Source organism: Papaver somniferum, chromosome 2 (genome assembly GCF_003573695.1).
Source record: "Papaver somniferum cultivar HN1 chromosome 2, ASM357369v1, whole genome shotgun sequence".
NCBI classification, from domain to species: Eukaryota; Viridiplantae; Streptophyta; class Magnoliopsida; order Ranunculales; family Papaveraceae; genus Papaver; species Papaver somniferum.
Genome location: NC_039359.1, coordinates 214220860 through 214227244, shown reverse-complemented (window position 1 = coordinate 214227244; position 6385 = coordinate 214220860). Strand labels below are relative to the sequence as shown.

Sequence of the window (6385 nt, the reverse complement as noted above, 5' to 3'; positions counted from 1 at the left end):
TTAACATAAACTCCTTCGTCAGGTTCTTAGATCTAGCTTACTATCAACCACCAAAGTAATTGTTAAGATTTTGCAATCAATACTTTTAATCATGAAGAATTGTATTGATGCCGATCTACACAACTAATCAATCCAATCTACCACAAGGATAAAATGATTATAGTTGGATCCTCTTATACCGAAACAAGTATTATGTACACCAAAGATTATGAACCCCAAATCATAAATCTTCAATATCTTATTTGTATTCAAATCGATCTTCTTAGATCTTCAATAAACACCTGCACACAACAACTTGCATCTCTTGTGATCAATCACGCACAGAACGGAGTCTGTTAATAATGGATTATCACAAGATCGTCTTTAGCACTAACAACAGTCTAAAGATCCCTGTCGAAGATTCTCAAGCATAAGCAAACTAGGTGAAATCAAAGTTCAACCACCGTTAGTCAATCAACAATCGAAAACAAAAGATAAACCGAAATTATCTAGTTTCCCACCAACGGTACTCGTAGAGCTTCTCAATCCCAAATAAGACTTTAATCTGAGCGTTTATAAGAGATTTCTCCTAATTAGGTTACTCTCCTCTCCGAATAGGCTATACCAGTAACAAAACAACCGAGGAAGTTTGTTGTCACGAAGGATTAGTTTGCTGGAAATGGAAACTTCAAGTATTTAAAGACAAGGAAGTTTGGACACCAAGAAATTTCCGAAACCTAAAATATTCTCAAAGATATTTCATACATTCCAAATTTGGTTTCCATAATTCCTGGAAATGCTCTGTCCAAAATAATGATCGAAGATCTCTGTGGAAAATCTCAACTAGTAAATGCACATTACTAATTCTCATTTTCCTAAAATAAAATTAACAACCTTAAATAAAAGATTCTTAACTTATTGTTGATGGTGGTTTTTAGCTTAGGGTTAAAATCGTAAAATTATACATCTGACATGACGTCACTATGACCATTAGCATATTTATTGAATCAATCAGCATGCCTACGTAAGAATTACCGGGGTACCTTTTCTTTAACATGGGTCATGTTCCACGGCAAACCCTTAACATTGACTAACATTAACTAATTGGAGTTTTAAGTCAATTTAAATTTACAGCATTCCGTTTCATGAGCCAGAAATTGCTGTTGTCATGCGAGTCTTTTTTTAAAAACAACAATGTGATGCAGACTCTCAAGATTCATGCCTCAGCATAGTTATGCTACAGTTGGTCTATCGGTGATGGATTAACATCGAATACACTCTTTTTCTGTATACTGCTAGCAGATACTCACTAGTGGAAAATGGGATTTTTAATTCTACCTAAGATTTATAAAAACGACTATCAAGGGCGTTCTTAATCAGTCAGTCTTCCTGAAGTAGACGTTTTTATAAAAAAAAAAGGGAAAACTGAATCGAGCATGTGTGGAAGTCCTAATATATTTAGGGTAGATTTGTAAATAAAAAAGCTTCTAGAACGAATATGATTAGGACTGCGTGGGTGGCTAGTTTGTGTGGGTTTCTCTCTCTTTCTCTCGTTTCTATCGACCACTTATGTTTCCCTTCGTCTCCCTCTTCCTTTTTCTCTTACATAGAAAAATTGTGCAGAAAAAATTTGATTGTTTTTCACTCTATCCTTCCAATACTAGTTAACAATAATCACCACTATTGATTTCCATGTTTCCTTCTCCCACGCTTTCACCTTTAGGGTTTTATGCAATCTCTTATTATCATTTACCAAACCCTACGTCTATTTTTTAGTTCAATCTTTGATCAAAATCATAACTCGTTTCTATCCTTTTTCGATTTGAGAAAGTACCAGTAAAAACCCCTTAACCGAATTGAAGAAACCCCTTAAAAAATTCTGAGATTTTTTCATCTCTAATGAACATTCAACTGATTTGTTTTTTTTTATATTATTTTTTTTAATTAAGGGTTTTTGTTAGTAAGGGTGCAGATCTAACTGATTTTATCTCTATGGGTTATTCAGGATTCAAAATTTCTTATTGTTGAATGGAATTTTGGGGTTTTTCTTTACTCAGTTGGGGTTTCGTTATATCTCGAATTGTTAACTGAGATGTCAACTCTAATGATCATTGAAGGGTTGATTTGTCTAGTTCTCTAAGTGAAATTTCGTTTTGTTTTGAAATCTTATCCATGTTGTTTCTATTTCTCTCAATTTCCCAATAGTAATGAAGCCCGTAATGTGTGTTAATTTTTATGTTCGTGTGATTTATGTTCATGGTGACTTAATAGAAGATTTTTTTCCTGGATCCCCACTACTTCAGTACATGTTGATGATATTTATTCTACTTTGGCCTGATTATGTTTGGTTTTCTTTTGTTATTCTCTTGTTTGTGTATGCTAGCAGTTGTGATTTGCTTGGCTCTTTTGAAGTTAGGATTACTTAATACACTAAGCTTCAGGAAGTTAGGATCATATTACCAGTCTCATTCATGGGTAGAAGAGGAGGAAAGAAGATTGTTGACAATGAAGCTTATCTTATACAGGTAATTGCTATTTGTTATATATTTACACCCTTTTGTAGATACTGGTTACTGATTATTCTTTTTAATCCATATTGAGATTATGAGCAACTTCCGAAGTCTCATTTCTTATTATGTTGCCTACCCTAGAAACTTGGTTATTACTTTTCCAGTTCTATTGTTAAAATATTGTCTTGGTTTTTCTCCTGTAGTTGAAGTCATAAGGAAGGTACCTGCGAAAAGTATCCTTTAGCTTTGTTCTGTTTTTCTGTTATGAATAATTACGATGCGAAATTTGGTTATGTCGATGAAATTGATGAACAATAAGAGGATGGTAAGTGAGCTTAGTATCAGAACTTTATTAAACTTTAAAGTGAGGTAACTACTTATTTTGGTTTATTATCTGTTAAAGGATTCTAGATTTAGAAATTGGGATCGAATGGGAGCCATAGAACATCCCAAATATCTTTGGCTTTACCATATTCTCTAAAAATTTTGATTTCATTATGTCGCGAGATGCCTCTGTTAGCTAGCTAAGATTGACCTAAAATTTATACCATGCGAAGGTTTTCTATTTAGAATATGTGTTTAGATTTGAATAGATTGCTTGCTTGATTACTTGATAGTTGACAGGATATTTGTTCAGTGGTTTCTCTTAAGATCGGTGATAGCACCATATATAATAACTTTAAAACAGAATCTACTTTGTCTCTGTATTTACAAAGTATATGTACTGTCTATGTATTGCATATGTATTTTGAGAAGTTGAAAATATGCTAGTACGCAGCCCTTTTATCATTCACCGAAAGTTTTCTCTTCTTTATTTGCAGATATATGGAGACGAGTTTTACAGGAGAGGACAAAGAATGAACTATGTCTAATGGAACTGTGTATAATGGTTTGTGATGTTGTTGCAGTGTGAGATAGAGAGGTACATTATTTCTCCAGTGTGTTAGTCTTGAAAATGTGCATGCTTGTGATGGTGGGAGCAATTTAGATCCAGGTAACTAATATTGTTGCTGGGTTATAAAATGCTTCTGACTTTTTCGTTGATGTGATTCATCTTTATTAATGGTTGGAGTCAATGGTTAGTCTCACATGCACTTGGATCACCTATTTATATTATCTAGTATAGGACTACTTAAGGTGCATTACCTCCAGGGGGCCTTGTCAAAATCAAAAAAAAAAGGTGCATTACCTCTGTCCAGTTGGATTTCTTATAGATGGATCCGAAAAATAATGGCATGTTACTAATTTGAAGCAACTTTTTCAAAGTTCGTTCAGTTGAATAGAACAGGTCAGTTCGGATTAGTGGAATACCTTAGTCTTGGAGTTTTTTCGTGCACATAATGTTTGTTTGAAGTATCTCTGTCATCTTGTATTTGTCATCTTAACTGAATCAGGACTTAAACTATGTTCTACTTCTTGTATGTGTTATTTTTTGTATGTTCCAGATCCAAACTATAAGTATCATCGTTTATTTGTAGGAAGTTACAAGGAAAGATGAAGCTGCTGGTAATATTGATTTTCCAGTGCAAATCAAATTGGTTGTACGTCGTCTTAGCTTGAGCATGTTAATTTTCAAAGTCCAAATGCTAAATGTAGATTGTTGGTAAGGTCTGTAATCCTGTCCATTTAATTTCTAATGTTAGTTCTCTCTACTACATATGCCATGTCGCTGGATTGTGGGTACTGTTAGTGACAATGATGGTAAGTCCAATTTGAATAACTCCCGTCTGCATTGTCATTTTAGGTCCACACCCGCCTAGTTCACATTGAAAACTGTGTTTTAGAATCTCCCAAAAGATCATGCTTAAATGTGAATTCTTATGAAGATCTGTATGTGTTACTGCATCCGTAAATCCAGCCCCACCAGTTTTTTCACCTGTTGCTGACAACGAGTATTGGGATGGAGATCAGGTAATAATTATTGAATGAATACTTGAATTTTGCTTCTTTTTATTTTCTCTATGTACATGGAGAGCTGAATGCATGGTCACCTCTTCATGTTATCATGAAACAAGCTAAATCCAAGGATTGAAGAATGTTGTCAGGTATATATCTTCTTTACAAGTTAACGAACACCAACAATAAAACTCTGTTCTTCTCTGACTGTTGCTTGCAACAACTACTTGAATTTTTTATTCCACTACCATTGTTTTACTATCATCACCACCTTCTCCTTCACCAAGACTTTTTGTTCACTTTTCAAGGCTTGTGATTATGAGTTATGATGTCCTTCCGTAGCTTACTCTGATTGTTTTTTTTTTCTATGGGGTTGTTGCAGATCAGTATGGAAGATTATTAACCTGGATAAGGCAGATGACGTGTTTTGATAAACAAGGCAAGGAGTGTCAAATCCATAGACTCACAGTTGAGGATCCTGTAACAATTTGTATATCGCTTGAGGTATGCTTTCTCCTCTATGTTGGTCGAAATTTTGATTGAGTTTTAGTGTGCATAAATTTCAGTGAGCATGTTCTTCACAAGAAGATCAGGTTACTTGATGCTTGTAGCATGTGTTTGGATTTATATGTGTGTTTTAGTTGCTCAGAATATGTTCATTGGAAGGTCCATCATCAGTTTCTTTTCTCTGCTTATCCTAGATATTGCCATCCATTGGCTGTGAATTTACATGTACTAGTGTCTGAAATTATTTGCATATCACTCGAGTTTAATTTATGCGAGGAAGATTAACCATAAGTCGGTTGTTATAAAATTGTTTGTTTGTGAGAACTATTCGTACTTATGTCAGAAGTTTGTTAAAATTCTAATTCCCAAACTTATTTTGCTGCAGGTATACTATTCCCATCAGCTGATCAGGTCACCTTTTTCTTGGTTTTAGTTGATTTCATTGCCTGTATAGGTTGGTTTCGACAGATTGTAAGAAAATGCATCTTCAAGAGCTTAAATTGGTGTGAATTAAGTAGTTGTGTAGAGTTTGTTGGGATTTTGGCCTAAGTGTCATCCCAATTCACATGTGAAGTCAGTTAATATTGTACAACAAATTTCAAATTTGAATTAAATGGTGAATGTTTTGATCAGCTTATGAAATGATCTTTTAATTTCAATGAGTTTCTAATTTTAGATTCAGTCAGAAAAAGTGTATCAGATTTTCTGAAATAGCTTCAGTCAGAAATACCAGTTAGACTGGGATTCAGACGAATCAACTTATCTAAAATTATTCAGTTTTACCTTTTTTGATATAAAATTAATGAAACGTCTGTGGCTGTAAGACTAATTAACCGTCTGTTGAAGAAAGTATTAATTTTAAAGGATTAAAAGAGTATCAGACACAGACGTTTTGGGAAATAAGACTACGATGTTGGGGCTCCCGAAAGCAGTCCTATTTAGAGGTTTCAGACTATTTTGGGCAGACGTTTTTTTTGCATTTTCCACTAGCGACTCCACTGGAGTATTTCAAAATTCAGATTGAAGTATCTAGAATATCGTTTGTAAACTGTACACATAATTAGTATAGAAATTTAGCAGTTATCAAGTAGATGGATTGTTCTAGGAGAGCTATTTTCTCTCAATCATATAGTACATAATAGTTGTACTGGTTCAATTTAGAGTTTGTTCTCCCTGTAGGCTTGATAAGTTGTTCAACATCCAGTGTCTTGGTAGATTTACTTTCTCTGGGTTTCTTCAAGCTTGATAAGGAAGAAGATTGAGAAACCTGAGAATGATGAGCAAGAACTTGTGAAAGAGGGAGCGAACTTTGAAATTCCTTTCTTACTTAATCTCATCTCTTCTCATTTATGTTTTCACTCTTCTTACTTAAATTCAATTCTATATGTTTCTTTTCCTGAATTCCCTGCCTTCTTCATTTATGTTTTCACTCTTGTTGAATGATTGTATACCTGCTACTGATGATCTAACTACTGTTTACATGACCTAGATCT

The 6385-nt window shown here is 34.1% G+C and overlaps 1 long non-coding RNA gene across 8 annotated transcripts; it reads left to right on the top strand.

The window, feature by feature from the left end:
• The first annotated feature begins 1528 nt into the window (after positions 1-1528).
• LOC113350460 lies at positions 1529-5546 on the top strand. 8 transcript variants are annotated; one of them, XR_003360858.1, is made up of 8 exons: positions 1529-2504; positions 2693-2814; positions 3311-3483; positions 3968-4097; positions 4234-4400; positions 4505-4534; positions 4768-4889; positions 5278-5546. It is a non-coding gene; the product is annotated as an uncharacterized LOC113350460 (long non-coding RNA). The 8 variants fall into 8 exon arrangements; XR_003360862.1 differs by lacking the exon at positions 4505-4534 and having other exon boundaries at positions 2693-2709; positions 3311-3411; XR_003360857.1 differs by lacking the exon at positions 4505-4534 and having other exon boundaries at positions 2693-2709.
• Positions 5547-6385: the final 839 nt, after the last annotated feature.